The sequence below is a fragment of the Melanotaenia boesemani genome, chromosome 19 (assembly GCF_017639745.1).
Source record: "Melanotaenia boesemani isolate fMelBoe1 chromosome 19, fMelBoe1.pri, whole genome shotgun sequence".
NCBI classification, from domain to species: Eukaryota; Metazoa; Chordata; class Actinopteri; order Atheriniformes; family Melanotaeniidae; genus Melanotaenia; species Melanotaenia boesemani.
The window spans coordinates 9,190,135-9,204,008 of NC_055700.1; the positions used below are offsets into that span (position 1 = coordinate 9,190,135).

Consider the following 13,874-nt stretch of genomic DNA (forward strand, 5'->3'; position numbering starts at 1 on the left):
ATTGTCAAAGTGTCATCTTGGAATGCTGTGTTAATGTTAAAAATGGCTATATAAATTCCCTGAGATGGTATATATTCAGCATGACTAATCCCCCATCACACCACAAAGTACCAGATGGCACCAAGTGCCATATTTGCTTTTTACATCTGCATATACAAAGAAATCTTGCAGAGCAACGGCAACATGATCTTCTTAATTACTCCCTCCCTCCATAACTGTCTTGGTCATAATCGTCTTTATCATCATTACTGTACCATCATCACTTATCAACATCATGTAGGGGCAATAGTTTTTTTTTTTAACCCAACTAGGGCCTAACCCAATTGAATGTTTTTTTAAGCAGAAATCATACACTGTTTACAAACATGGATGTATCCAGATGCAAAAATTGAGGATTCAGAATGGCAAATTGCTAACCTATATGAAATGTCATAGTGGCTAAATCTGCTGTATATGCAGATTATGGCAGAAATATGACTAAATAAGAAAATCAAACCAAAAATAAACAGAGTAAAAAGGTGAAAAATAATTAAATAAAAAACAGAACAATTTCCAAAATAACTTAAACTTAAACTTCTGCATTTGTAAAAGACACACTAGAGTAATATCAGAGTTTTGTTTAGCTGATGCTTGTGCAACAGAACATAGATGCCAAAAGAGAGTTATCAAAAAACATGAGGTTCTGGCAAACTAGCAGTATTTGACAGCTTGGGATGAAAACTGGTTGCATAAATGTATATACTAGTTTCTTGGCTTAAAAAAATGACATCAATATCAAAACAATAAACATTACTCTATGCAGTCATATCTAACTGTAAGAAACAAACTCTGTAGTGCGCCTGATCTCAGTTCAGCAGTTAAGAAGAGTTCATGCTTATGTTTAGCAAAGAAGTTTCTGCCTTTTTGTTGTTTGATGTATGTATGTGTAAGTATTCACCCATACATTTAATATATTATAGATATTTCTTTACCTCAAACTTTTAGCTTTTGTACACAAAAACCAATTTAGCTCAATTAAACTGTTTCACTGTGCTATTAAATTTAATCACTCACGCCAGTTCCTTCTTATAAGGTAATTATTTTAATTATACTGCAGCGGTGTCCTGATTAAACTAATTAAATGACACCCTCAACCCCATTCCTGAAAAAAAAAAAAAAAAAAAAAAAAGTTATATGATACTGCAAACAATCCTTAATCACCTTGCTGCTGGTATGTTACCAGGGTACAAAAAGTGTGAAGACACGTGAGTTCTTGCATTTTTTCTGTATTATTATTATTATTATTATTATTATTATTATTATTACCTTTGTTAAGTAGTGAGATTTACATGAAGAATTTGTGGCTGAAGCAACTCCATTCTGCAGGCAACAAAATAACTATTTCTCCTTCAAATAATGACCCTCCTTATCTTACTCTGCCTCGAATTACCCCTCCTCTTCCCTACAGTCAAATGGGCTGAAATTGAGAAGACTACAAATTGATAATGCATGGTGAAAATTAGCTTTTTCTTTTAATCCATTCTTAATTGTTTTTTTCTCGCTACCCTGGCTCTTGGTGAATTAACACAAGAAGGCATAACTGAAAAAAAAAAACCCTCAACCCAAAGAAATTAGCTTTTTTTCGACAAAAAAAAAAAAAAAATCTTACAGCTACAAATTATCTGTTTTTTTTAGGAGACTATTGTAAATACACATGTCCAAAATAATTTAGATAATCTGTGACATTTAAGAAGAACAGTTCACAAGATCTTCATTTTTTCACAGCTCTAAAAAAAGTCAAGTTCTCTCCTGCAGTGTTATGTAATGTGATGTAGAGCCACCTGGCTTATGAAGACAAATTAGACAATAAAAAGCAGCATGAATTCATAGTCATATTTTTCCATTGACAGATAAACCTCTACAACTTTCCACAAAAGGAACAGTGGCAAATGTAATAATCATGTAGGTATTATAGCCTGTACCTAGTCTTTAGTCTTTATTTAACTAGCTTATGCATTCAAGGTCAGGAAGAATCTTTGAAGCTGTATTTTGTACCTAAAGCTCCTTATAAACAGCAGCTATTCCATATTAGTGTGAAAAAGATACTTAATTACTATGGTCCCCTTTGGTAATGCACAATGACCAGACAGGCGACTCAGCTCCAAATCAGTGTGTGCTTACAAAAAGCAAATCTGCATCACTCACCCCGCTAAGTAAAAATGGTGTGTTTCACAGAAGCACTTCTCTGTTAAACATGTCAAATATATATATATATATATATATATATTCATTTCATTCTTTCATGTCTTGCACCGCTTAGTTCAAAAAAGGGTGGCAGGGAAGCTGAAGCCTATCCCAGCAATTAATAGACGAGAGGCAGGATACACCCTGGACAGGTCCCCAGTCCATCACAGAGCATAGAGACATAAACAACCATTCAAGCTCACACTCGCTCCTATAGTGACCAATTAACCTAACATACATGACTTTGGACAGTGGAAGAAAGCTGGAGTACTGGGCCTCAAGGCTTGCTCCTGCGCTGCCATGATTAGTGTTTCTGTGCTATCCTTCAGTCCAGCCATCTCTGGCCAATTGTAGGACTTCTTCATACCCACCACTTCAGTTATCTCTAAGTGGTACATCCCATGCAAGGGCTTGTCCTTCCATGATGGTTGGGCATTTTAACACATTATTATCATGTTAACAAAGTAATAAATGAACAAATTAACAGTTTTTTTCAAAGTTAAAAGAGTTGTTGCTGAAAAATCTTGCTGCATTTGACTAAATGTCTTTGCTTCTATATTGAAGGGCTAGAAACTGCTATGAGTTCAACTGTCAGAAGAGTTGCACGCACAAAATAATACTTAGCTTCAGTTGTGTCTGTTGGAGCCTTTTTGTTGTGGATTTGTATGCCTGGTAAGGGAAGCTTTGATGATTACAATCTTTTTACCCCATTCTTGAAAATGCCATTGTTTGTGTGTGCTTAGCCTAAATGATAATGTGAAATGACCTTTCTAACTAGCACTGTAATTCAAGTGTTTGATCAGTGAACCATAAGTAGCCAGTGGCACTTATGGCAGTAACTATCTGCTACCTTGAATCACTGTGGTTGTGAAAAACGACCTAGTGATAACCTGAAGCAGGGCTCTACAGCTGCAGACAAACCAACAAGCAGTTCAGCCGTATTAGAGTCAGCACTCTTACTCTTGCTGGCCATGCTTTCCTCCATTTGTCTCTCTATGAGACCAAGTCCCTCTGAGGTTTAATTGCATGTTGACCCTGAAAGTGGAAATCTGTGTGTGTTTGTTCCCTGGAGACACAGAGCTTACTTGGACACCAATCATTTTCTTTCACATTTTTCAAGACGTAAGGAGCATTCAAAACTAGGCGGCTTAGGAGAGGATCGGATTGTGGATCGGATGAACATGCAATGGGATTACACAGCTCATCCATTATACAGTGTTTTTGTACTTTTACATGCATCACTGCAGTCTGTTAGGTTTCAATATATAACATTTTATACCTTAATCCAGCTGTAAACAACTCTTTGCTAAGTGAAGATATAGTTGTGTATTGATGTTTTTATCAATGCATGCACCCTCTATCCCTTTGAGTGTTGCATATCTCTGCGACAGCTCTTTTTTTTTAAAGACACTGGTTATGCAAGTTCCTGTTAAAACAAGTAAAGTTCTAGGTTTGTCACCTCAGAATAACCCACTTTTGTCCCAAAAAGAAATATATGAGTCCACAAAGGCCTGCTTTTCTCCTAATCCAGCTGTTTTTTTTTTAGGCAAGATATATATATATATATATATATATATATATATATATGCTCTCATGCGACACTGTGGTTTGCTATGTGTTCACATTTAAGCTTCAGTGTGTATTTATGTGTTTTATGTCTATGTTAAAAGTGTGATTATCGTTGGTTTAATAGTATAATTGCCTAAGTCATATTTCAGAGTTGAAAAGGGAACGATGCACAATGTTAGGAGAGTAGAGTTAGGAAGGTGTCAGAAGTTGGGCAAAATGTCTGTGAATTTGTCACTTGTTTTTATTTACTTATTTCATATTTTAGGGGTGGGACTCGATTAAAGAAATTCATCTAAATAATTACTTGCTTTCTAACTGATTAATCTCAATTAATCACATTTAATCGCATACAAATATTTGCCTCAAGCTTTTCTTTAAATGGATTTTAGTGGACAATGGAATCAAATAATAGACACATACTGTAAGCTCAGGCTCTAGTAATGTTAGACAAAGTACATTTAATTGCATTTTAATTCAAAACAGTAGAAAAATGAATAGAAAATATCCCTTCCTAAAACTGAACAGTCCTAAGGTTAAAGTGTCATTTTAAGTACTTTAAGTAGCAGCTCTGGCTGTCCTCTGATTAAGAGTCTACAACATGTTACAGAACTTTTAACTTTTTAAATGGTTTCATCCACACTCTTCATTAATAGGTATTAAAATCAGACGATAAACCAGGGAGGGATCAGCCAGCAGCAGCTTTGCACGTTTCATTTTCAGTCTGGTCATGGAGTAGAGGTAAAGGTCTCCTGCTTTAAATGCAGCTGTAAGTGCTAATGGATGGGGGAGGGGCAAAAGCACTGCTCACTGAGAAGAGTAAACTATGTGTTCTTTCACATCAGTCTCCAATAACACCAGAAAAAGTCTCTAGATTTGTTGCTCGCCGCTTCTTTGAAATAGTCACTAGATGGGTGTAAAAACTTGCTAAATATAGAGACAAAGTAGATAAACTGGCAACACTGATTTACCCGAGCTCTGAGGTGTCCATCAGTTTAATCGGTGTACCGGATTTCGTGCACTAACAAATGTTCCGGATTGTTTGGAACGCAAACTGCAATTAAATGCACTATATTTTTCTTGATATATATATATCTTGATATATATGTGCTCTGAGGTGTTTCGGAGATGTTTCCCATCGCAATACCAAGCGATTGCAACATCAGGAAAAAGGAACATGAGAAACTGGAGAAATACCAAGGCCTGAAAGAAGAACTTGAGAAGGCCTGGAAAGTGAAGGCAACAGTGGTGCCCGTGGTCATCGGAGCACTTGGGGCAGTAACTCCCAAACTGGAAGAGTGGCTACAGCAGATCCCAGGACAAACCTGAGACATCTCGGTCCAGAAGAATGCAGTCCTAGGAACAGTCAAGATACTGCGCAGAACCCTCAAGCTCCCAGGCCAGGACAATATATATATATACACACATATATATATATACATATATATATATATAGTATATATATATATGTATATATATCACTGTGTGTACAATTATCAGGCAAGTGTTTGTGACCTATGGGGATCAATACCCTATGGTAAGGTGTGCATAATTATTAGGCAGCTTCTTTTCCTCATGCAAAATGGGCCAAAAGAAATTGAACTGACTCTGAAAGGTCAAAAATTGTAAAAAGTATTGAAATTGCCAAAATATTGGGGTGCAATCAAAAAACCATCACACATTTTGTTGCAAATAGTCAACAGTGTTGCAAGAAATGTGTTCAGCAAAAAAGATAAAAATTAAATGCCAATAATTTGAGAAGGATCAAACATGAAGCTTCCAGGAACTCATTATCCTCCAACGCTGTCATATTCCAGAACTGCAACCTAGCTGGAGTGCCCAAAAGTACAAGGTGTTCAGTTATCAAAGACATGGCTAAGGTAAGGGAGTCTGAAACCTGATCACCACTGAACAAGACACATTTGAAACATCAAGACTGGGCCAAGAAATATCTGAAGATAGATTATTCAAAGGTTTTATGGACTGATAAGATGAGTGTGACTCTTGATGGACCACATGGATGGGCCTGTGACTGGATCAGTGGATCAGGCACAGAGCTCCACTTTGACTCAGACTTAGCAAGGTGGAGGTGGGGTACAGGTATCATTAAAAATGACCTAGCTGGACCTTTTAGATAAGATAAGATAAAAGTACTTTATTCATCCCAAGTTGGGAAATTTAGGTGTTGCAGCGATACAGTCATTTAGCAGTTGTGCTTCTAAAGGTAGCAAAATAAAAAAAAACAGTATAAGTATATTGGGGTTGAAGATTGAAGACTCAAAATGAACTCCCAAAGCTACTGCCAGTTTTAAGAAGGCACTTTCTTCAAACAGTGGTACAGGGAGAAGTCTGCATCTTTCAGCAGGTCCACAATTTTTATGCAGGACATACTTAGTAAATGCTAGCAAAGTACTCCACTAGCCTAGCCAATAAAGGCCTTATAACTGAAAAAATATTGACATGGCCCCCATCTTGACCTGACCTAAACCCTATTGGGAACTGTAGGTCATTCTTAAATGTGAGATTTAAGGTGAAAGAAAACAGTACACCAGTCTGAACAGTGTCTGGGAGGCTGTGGTTGGTGCTGCACAAATGGTTGAACATCACCAGATCAAGAAACTGACTGATTCCATAAATGGAAGGCTTATGACCATTACTGAGAGGAAAGGTGGCTTTACTGGTCCCTTATTTAATTAATTTAAATGTCAGAAATGTTTATTTGTATATTTTGAGTTATTTATTATTCTGATGTTAACAGATGAAAATAAACAAGTGAGATGGAGAAGTTTTCATTTTTCATACTGAACACTAATGGTTGCCCAATAATTGTGCACACATAAACTTTCTCCTAAGAAAGATTAAACATCACTTACTTTCTTAAATATTCAGGTTCGGGGTTAATAAACATTTTAGGATTGATTGATAGCACTGTAGTTGTTCAATAATTAAATTAATCCTCTTTTTTGGTTTACATTGCATATGTGCTCATTCTTAAATGCAGCAAGTCTAGGCAGAGACATTCCCAATAGCTGAAGGGGCCTGAACCTCGTGCTATAAATCTCATTCTTCCCTCCGTCCAGGTGGAGTTTCTCTCTTCTATTGGCTTGATTTGATTTATGTCATCCAACATCAATTCCAACACTTGCTGTTTATTCAGACAAACAGACTCTTTTCAAGCTATACTGATTTGCATTGGTGTTCTATTTGTTTTAAGACTAAGAAAAATAAATATCAAACTCCTATGTTATTTTTTTAAAAGTTGGAACCACATTTTTAAATCTTCACTTCGCTGACTTTTAAATTATGATTATTCATGATAAACTTTCTGCAAAAGCTTGTCAGCATAATGACATTGAAGATAAAACCATAAAACAACTTTTTAGCTTCATCATCAAGGGAACAAAAGTCAGCTGTTTTGTTCATAATGTATCCATCAAAAAATTTTGCATGCATGCACTTTTATAGTTGGACTATTTACTGTGGCTCAAACGCTTCTGTTTTATGATGCCTCTGCTACTCAGAATCTCAGCAAATCCCTACACACAGACATAAACACAGTTTCCTCTGAGCTTCCACAGCTTAACATCTCAACTGACAATTCTTTACACACAATGTCTGGCTAGAGGGCTGCACCTGACATCAAAGTTGTTTTTAGTGAAGGTCAGAAGCTGTTTCTACATGGGGCACACAATGCTCCAGCTACACATATTGAGGTCTGTAAATGTGACAGAGTGGCCATTTTATTTAAGGGCTGAGCAAGAATTTAGTAATTTACAGGCAGAACTTTAAATATATAAACTTCTAAAAATTAAACTAGGTAATTAAAAATAATGACAGCTTGTGCTGACATAGGTATGCAAAGTCAATGTTTATGGCACATAAACAGGTGCAGTACAAACATCTAAATGAATCGTTCTCTGGGGGCACAAAAACAGAAGCAGCAAAATGGGAAGTTTAAAAAATTATGTTTGTATAATTCCTTTCTGTTCTTTTTTTTGTGTGTGTGTTTACCAACAATATAATACTGGAATAGTATTATTTTGCTACTGAGTGTCTTTTTTCCATATTCCTGTTTTCATTTAATCCCTCTTTTGCAGTTTTTGGGTACTTAAATTATTTGCTGCAAAAGCCTAAACAGTCCACATTTCCTTGGTATATTATTATTATTATTATTATTATTCCATTATGGGTTGCGGGGGTGAGCTGGAGCCTATCCCAGCATTTTAACAGGTGAGAGGCAGGTACACCATGTACAGGTCACCTGTCTGTCGCAGGGCCAACACAGATAGACAAACAACCATTCACACGCACACTCTCTCCTAGGGAGAATTTAGAATAACCAATTAACCTATCATGTCTATTTATTTATTTATTTATTTTTTGCTTTTTTTGTGGAGTGGAATTGTAAATAGGTTTATCAAGGAAAAATGTTAGAGGAGGAAAATCAGTTTTCATTGCCTACAATATTTTCCTGTAAGTAAAATACAGATGAATACATTGATGTTAAGTAGCTGCAAATAAGTATGTATTTAATTATTTGATTTATTTTTCCTGGTTACATTGAAGTTGCCAACTTGTATACCTGAAGATGAACCAGAACATAACTTTTATCATTCTGTGAGTTTACAAAACAGGGAATGTTCACAATGACAAAGATAAAAATTAGGCTGAACGTACAGTAAAATGACAGTATAAAACCAAAACATTTTTTGTGTTTCATCAGCACAATTTAATTTGTTAATGTCATCAATTTCTGTGTATCCATCTATCTATCTATATATATATATATATATATATATATATATATATATATATATATATATATATATATGGATGGATGAATCTTGTACAAGTTTAGTCAGAGGTTTTGTGTCAGCAAGTTTCCCTAAACTGTGTATTAGACGTAAAAAAGTCCTTTCTGCTGATCCAACCCTGACAGTGGAACTAAATGAGTGCTTTTTTTTTTTTTTTAGAAAAATATGAGTTCTGTTCACTAGAAGCACAACCTCTCTCTGCTTGTCAAATGAAAGGAAAAAAAAAAGTCTCTTAGAGATAACCGGGAAAAAATTGTGATTTCATTAAATGAGCACAAAACGATTTCAAATCAACAGTAACCACACCACAATGGTAACGTGAGTTTAAGTTTTAGATTATGCATTTCAGTACGTAAACAGTAATGACCAAGGGCTGTTAGGAGGCAAATCCACAATCCTTAACGACCATCTCACCCAACACTTGCTCAGGGCCTACAGCAATGGCATGATCACTTTAAGCTCCCTGTAATCTCTGCAGAAGATGAAGGCTACTTAACAAGCAGCCTTAAGCTCTTCAGCAGGCTTTCTGTCAACTACAGGCAGCCTGCAGCGTGCACAGACGGACACCCTGACTGACAGACCAGAACACTGGGAAGAATCAACACATGCACTCCAAAGCTGATTGTGTGAGATTTACAATCTGGCATGTCACTGTGGAAAACAGGAAATGTGCCAATAGCTTGTTAGCTACTGGCATAAACGCACTGTGAGCACACTATGCTTGTATGTTTGGGGCACTGGCAACAGATGTCACTTGATGATGCTCTATACTGATATATTGACTACTTTAGGATAACAAATTTTCATGCAAAAAACATAAACCAGTAAAGGGAATAAGAATTACATAAAGGAAAAGGTCAATGTAAAAAAAATAGAAAAAAAAAACATTCTTTTAAAAATTAAAAGCAATGAAGCAAAAAAATATAGGTGTATATATATTAATTGTACACATATTGTATTAAAAAAATAATATATGTAATATTTGTGGTATTTTCACATATAAACTACCAGTTTTCTTCTTTTTTTTCTTTTATTAGCCATTTAAAAATGGAGCAGCCGCCGGTGGCCACCGGCATTTCCAGGTTAGCATAATCCTGTTTAAACTGCTTTCAAACAAAAACTATATTAGCTAGAGTTGTAATTTTGTTTGATCTGAAGGCAAAAACTCCTATCTTTCAGGATGTGTTATTATTACGAGTCAGTTACATCATCACGTTACCTACATGTGGTGCACAGTGGATATATAAACACAAGGTATCACAAGAATTCAGGAGAGTATGACTGTAATTATCAGAGAGACAGAGATACATACATAAATATATATATATATATATATATATAGAGAGAGAGAGAGAGAGAGAGAGAGATACGATTTTAGTCCGTAGTTATTAGTGTATATTAGGTAGTTCTACCACTGGTTTACAGTCAATTTAATACCAGTCAGTAGTTTTTGGATAATTGCTCATTCTTACCAGTTCTTCAGCAGGCTTTGCATAGTTTCTTGTTTTTAGTGCAACATTTGTAATTTTTAGCTTAGTTTACATGGTAACTATACAATAATGGTACAAATCATGCACTTAACTAATGGGTAATTCATGATGAGCTAATGCATTAATTAATGCAGGATCTATCATTAATTCTTGTTGCACATCATGAATTAATGTTGATCTCAATGTAGATTAATGTGATTACTTCACACTTAATATGTCATCAACTCATTAACATTAATTCACTGTTAATTCATACATTCATCAATATGTTGACAAATTTGCCATTTAGACTAAAAAATATAATTTAGCCATTAAACAATGAATCAATCAGTCAACAAACCAATCAATTAAAATGCCTTTGTAGTCTGCTCCTGAAAAAGGTCTATCTCAAAACTAAAAGAACCACAGTAGGTTGTATAAGGTAAGAATTTTTTTCTTTATTTTGGTACATTTAGAAATAATTTGGATCACTAACTTTTGTTTGTTTATACATTAAAATGTGATGTAAAATTCTCTGATTTTTGTGTATTTTTTATAGCAAATCATAGAAATAAGACGTACTTGAGGATACTCCAAGAAATAACACCATTGTACACGCTCAAACAAAAATAACAGTGCAGTCTTTAAAGGGTTAAACTGGATTTTCTTCATTTACCCATGGAACTCATCAGAAAGTTTTATATGGTTTGTAAACTTTCAATGTGCTGCATTCAAGTAGCCATCACAGAACATTGAAATAGAGGGGGAATAAAATCGGAAAAATATGAACAATATTGGCCTAAAAATGAATAAATGAAGCCAGCCTTGAGGCTAATGTAATCAGCTGCAAGAGGGAGATAGATCAAAGCAGACTGGCAGAGGAATTGCGAACAATTTGATTACGTTGTTGAGAGTATTGATGATATGGTGACAAATTCAACACTGTCTGATGAAAGCACTCATAAATCCACAGTAGTCTGCACAATTCCTATCTTCAAAGAGGACTGCAAACATCTGTTGGTTAGCGTTTTATAATCCTATCAGAAAGACAGATGTGCTCTAAACACAGTAGCAGCAGCAAACGAGAACAGAAGGAGAAACACAATCTGCAAACACTCTTTTCTCTTTCAACCTTTTGCCCCTGCACACATGCAAAAACAAATTTTGCATTTACATGTATTTAAGATTATCCCAGGCTTTCCATTTCTATCTGATTACTGCAGCCTAATTTAAACAAAAAATCTGTTTTTGGTTTTTGGGTTAAGGGATTAAAAGAAATTGGGTTAACATAGGTAGATGATGCTAAGTCATGTAAACAGTCTTTAAAAACTGTGTGCAATGCAAGTACCCAGGACAGTTTAGGACTTCGGAATACCAGCGACAAAAGATAAAAATATAAAAAAATAAATAAATAAATAAAAAAATAAAATAAGATAATAAAAAAAATAATAATAACAATAATAATAACAATAATAATGACAATAATAATAATAATAATAATAATAAGAAGAAGAAGAAGAAGAAGAAGAAGAAGAACCAGGTTAAATTTGGCTACCTAGTTTCAGCATGTAACAGCCCAAATCTACTTTTTCTTTGGACTTTTAGGCTCTCATAACTCTTTCCATAACTCATGTCAAAGTGTGGACTACTATTGTCCAAAACTACACATGCCAAAGGATGGACATAGATCATGACGACTGGTCCACACAACACTTGACAGTGCTGCAAATTGGCCAATGTGAAATGTAGCCCAGATTAAACTCAATGTGTGTTTTTGTTCACAATAGCATGCTAACAACTTTCTGGTGATAAAGCATGCTACCACTAGCAAGCTTGCAGAGATTTGATTTCCAATTAAGTACATAAATAAATAAAATAGTGCCAACAAAAAGTGTTGTTCAAGGATTTTTAGGAGTCTTGCCAACCTACAGGATTCTGTAGGTTTGAAATATGCCTTAAATTCTGTGCAAGTTCAACATGCAGATTTTTGTCTTGCTCGGTATGCTATAATACTTGTAGCATGATCAAAGTCATTCAGCTGGGCGCAATCTCTGTTCAAACCTACATTTGATTTCCTTAAAAATATCTGGAATGTTACTCAGGACAAAAAATATTCTAACTATATAAACTCTCTCTCTCTCTCTCTCTCTCTCTCTCTCTCTCTCTCTCTCTATGAATTTAGAAATATTTTTTCCTCCTCTTTTACATGAAACAATGTGAGACCCAGAATAAATTGTGGATAAATCAAAAACAGTTGAGAGCCCATTACAGCTCAATACAATTTAGGATGCCGGTTGCAGGTGCTTCGCCTTCCTCCATTACGTTATGCAATCATTAATAAACATGTTGCTCAGTTATATAAAAAACACAGTCCGCTGTTCTGCAGTACGAGTCAGAATTTTAACTGATTGGACCAACTGATGTAACATTACAGTCACAGTAACATGATAAATTTTGGAATATACAGAATTAAAAATAATAATAAATAATAATAAAAATGAATATCTTTTAAGGTTCTGTTCAATCAATATTTAAAATTGTCAGTACATACGTTATAAGGATATATGACATCGTGTCTTTCTCCTACTGCTGGAAACATACATGCATTCCCGATGCTGGAAGTTCTTTTCATGAGTCCGTACATGCAGCAGGGGAATCATAAAATTGCTGAATGTTACTGTGTCAGTCCTCTACAGCTGTCTGACCTTTCCCAACATAGCCTTCACCAAGCTCTAATGGCACTAATATCCTAAAGGACATGTCTGACACTATACCTCTGATTACTCTACCATGATTGTAGACAGCTCATACTCACTTTTACACTCTTTGTGACTGTTATTTGGGATACAAATAGTATACATCCTTTACAATAAAATAAAATTTAAAAAAAGATTAAAGAAGCGCACTTATCATAAACATTATGGATAGAACAGGTGTTCGATTCAGCTCTAAAATGTCCCTTCTTCTAGAATTACATAACATTTGAAGATAGAAGTCAACACACACACACACACCGACACATGCACACACACACATCCTGGATTTGCTTTATTTTTTTAAATCAAAAAACTACAAGATAAAATATTGAAATACTTCTGAACCACAGAGGTACTGAAAAGCCTATATCGTGTGCTCTGAAATGCTCAAAAGGCACTCCAAGCCTCTAAAGGGGTGATAGAACATGCACACAATCGTACATTCAATCTCAAACTTTTTCATTTCAGTTCTTAGCTGAATTGAATATTTGAGAGGGATTGCAGTGCTTCTGATAAAAGCACCATTTGATAATGCAGACCCATACTGCACTCTGATATATCTACTCTCATTCATTATTAATGGCATGGTCATTTTTAGTCCCTTCCTTTTAACAAATAAAATAGTAATAATAGAAGACATTACCCAGAACCATGAGGCTGTATTTAAATGGCATTTGAAATCTCTCCTTACTGAAACATGTAGACCACTTGCCCAAAGGATTGCTCAGTAAGAGGTTTACTATAAAGCTTTTAGTGTTTCTGCCTGACAGAGAAAATGTAAGCACATACGAACACTTATTTACTGTCTGTTGACATGCATGTTTCTTTTTTATGTAGGTGTTCTATAGAGATATTGTTGCATATTGTTGAATAATGCCAAACTAAAGGCAATATGTGTAGTATACTGTTTACGTCCTTGTGTGGCAAGGGGTGTGGGGACCAGTAATGGCAGCTCTTTTCCTTTATGTCCTATCTGCCATCATCCCTCATACCACAGTGGCCTGATGGTCTCCAGAGTCTTGAGTTATGGCAGCAAAGAAATACCC

At 35.3% G+C, this 13,874-nt stretch overlaps 1 protein-coding gene across 4 annotated transcripts in view; it reads right to left on the reverse strand.

Moving 5' to 3' along the window:
• Positions 1 to 13,874, reverse strand: part of fibcd1b (fibrinogen C domain containing 1b) — a 125,685-nt gene that overhangs the window by 46,442 nt on the left and 65,369 nt on the right. The window lies entirely within an intron of this gene.